The following is a 3143-nucleotide window of genomic DNA, read 5'->3' as shown; positions in this document are numbered from 1 at the left end:
AGGATTTTGCACTCAACCATCGAACTACAACAAACTACGGCAGAGCCCACATAGTAACCTGATTTTGAACCATCCGTATAAAATGGAATGAAAAGATGGTTCAAAATGTGCTGCTCAAACGAGAAGATGGTGCTTCCAAAGACGTATCCACCTTTCTCCGACTCGCAGAAAGGTCACACCTGGGAATGGTAACAAGCCTTGGTGGGAGGGGCTGACCAGTGGATAGAGCAATATTATCCAAGAACAAAACCAATTTATCTAACTGTGCCTGGATACGAAGGCCAAAATGAATCTTGTCCCAAATGATTTTGGAACTGGTGATAGAAGATATATTTGTTGAGAATTTAATCCAAGATTCTTTTTTGTCTTTGATGTCTTAATTGCCGTCCATATACGCGTGCTTGCTAAAAGTAATGGTTCGAAAGTGTGGGATATCTATGAAAGGTATCCCAGGCCGTTTTTGAGCCTTGCATGCTGTGTGGCATTGTGGATTCCACGACGGACAAGTATACCATGGAAAATGTGTCGAGGTTTCATGTATAGATTGAGGTCTTGCTTGGATACTACAGTTAGTTATCGCTGCCACACATTTGTCTATTGATGGCTAGTGAAGATGGCAGGATCAAGTTCCGAGAAAATAGTGAAAGAGGGACAACTGGCTTGGTCCAGCTCCCGCCGAGACACGCGAACCTCGTTGGCACCGACCAAGGCCATTCTTTCTCAAAATGATAGGAAATGATCACTGCCCTGTGGGTTTCTCTCATCCTTACATAAAGGTCAGAAAAAGTAAAGAAGACTAGATCAAGAGATCAATAGCAGTAAAACTCTGACTAAATGCATGAAAATATATACAAACCACCGGTACTGAAGAAAAAAAAATTGTGATCCGAGAGCATATGCTCTACGGGACATGACCTCTCCCATCAATATCAGCACCTCTCCAGAAGGGAATACGTTCAAAGGTCCCTCAAGGTGTAAAAAAGGAGACGGCAACTGTTCAACGAGGCATCAAGAAATGTTTCCTGTAAAGACACACAGGATGGTAAGAATTAATCAGTGCTTTAATATGATCCAGATCTGAACATAAACCGCGACAGTTCCACTGTATCAAAATGACCATTTTACTTATGTGCTGGAGAATTGGGTCGAGAGTGTTTCTGTTTTCGACCACGTTTCTTTATTAGAAGAAAGTTTATCGAACTCCATGGATCCTGCCTTGGGTTGATTGGGCAGGTATCTGTCGTTGGAAGAAGATTCCAGCGATTGAGGGCGTGAACAATTATTATTCTGCATCTCAGAGCCGGAAGATGATGGACACAAGAAAACGCCAGAACTCAAATTCAAAGGAAGCAGGTCTGGACAGCAACTGGAAGAATTGTTTGGGACAGAAAGGGAAGTAGACGTTGACTCATCTAGTCTCTTAATCATGGAGGGCAAAAGATTATTGAGATGATTTGAAAATTACTCTGTCAGAGGCACGGACAGACCTGTCTGCACTCTCACAGTAGCAGTGGAATGGAATGCAGCAGCATGAGTCTTAGATGGAGTTTGGGACATTAATTTCTGAGCCTCCAAATAAGTGATATTATTTACAGTCTTTAAACGTTGTACTTCTTTCTCCTCCACCCAATTAGGAAGAGAAAGAAAGTATAAAGTGGTTTGAACCATTACAGTTGACACAGTGTAGTTCACGTTTACACACACCTAGGCTTCGTGGTCTTTGCCACCAAGACGAGCACGTGTTAATGATCCACGACAAAGGCCTTTGAATGTCTAAATCTCTGGCACTGAAAACATCAGAAAAGATTTGAAATATATGGCCTAACTTTACAATTTAAGTATTCTGCTTGATAATGGCAAGTGGAGGTGGCGATGCGAACGTCAACATAATTACATTTGTAGGTACCATAATTCCACCTTTGCAAGTGGAGACTCGACGCACTACAGAAACACCTTCACTGGAAAACCAGCGAGAATCTCTGGCTGGGGAATGTTCTTTAAATTCCTGTCCTGGAAGAATTAAACGTTACATGTGGAATAACCTCGATGTGTTTATCCCTAATGCTCCTCAATTTAGATGTTGTAATGAAGATGTTTCCACAAAATGTTTCCAGATTGTAACTTTCTTACACTGACTTGGGGAAGCCAGCAAGTCCCTCTAATCCCCTTTCGAATAAAATAGAGACATTTGCACTAAGGATTTCTCGGATAAAGAGTGCATGATTAGAAATCGAGGTACAAAATCCTGACTGAGACGGTTACTGTACAACAGAGTCGTCCATGCATAGTCACTTTCTGATAATATTTTTTTAGATTATATTTACTTTTTTTTAAATATAGTTGTCAAGAATTAAGGGAATATATTTCAGTGCCCACTTACCTCACCCATAGCGGAGCCCTATGAAGGAACGCGCTCCAATGCCAATCAAGGACATTGCAGCAAATGCCATGGTTTCTTGAGCACTATACCCAAACACTAGCATCACACACAATGTTCACAACACTTGTTGAGAACGTCCATTACAGATATTTTGGGTGACCCTAGCCCAAGTGGACCAGCCTGACTGACTCCTGGAGGCCACCTCAAGCCCGCTCGTCTACAGGGATTCAAGGCTAAAGTGGTGTTTTGTGGTTAGACCCCTCAACCACTAGGATCCTCTCCTCCTCTTCACAGGTCGCCACGCACGGCAAACACGTAGGTGGATGTTTAGATCCCAGAGAAAGTAAAGTGGAAGAACATAACCTTCTCTCCCATCAGAGGACTCAAAAGACAGCAGAAATATGGTCTTCCTATAAGAAAACAGACAGACAGATGGAGCCTTCTCTGGGAGGGTCCCTTCACCACGTACAGGAATCTACTGAGAGAGGCCTAGATATGGTCTAGGACCTTCGCCACATGATATGAAGGCCCATGAAGTTTATTGACTTTCGAGCGGAGCTTGAAGGTGCAGTAAAAATATCGACAGTTTCACTATTTCATGACTTTAAGGTTAAATGTTGTTAACAAAATCTTTTAATAGCATATTTATAATAGAAACAAAACATTAAATTTCCACAAAATAAATATTTATTGTTCTTAACTTTATAAATGCGTTTTGTGTGTGATATTTAGAGCAAAGCCGCATGGAATTATCTGTTGTGTT

The sequence above is a fragment of the Tachypleus tridentatus genome, unplaced genomic scaffold, assembly GCF_004210375.1.
Source record: "Tachypleus tridentatus isolate NWPU-2018 unplaced genomic scaffold, ASM421037v1 Hic_cluster_2, whole genome shotgun sequence".
Classification (NCBI taxonomy): Eukaryota; Metazoa; Arthropoda; class Merostomata; order Xiphosura; family Limulidae; genus Tachypleus; species Tachypleus tridentatus.
This window is presented reverse-complemented; position numbering follows the sequence as displayed.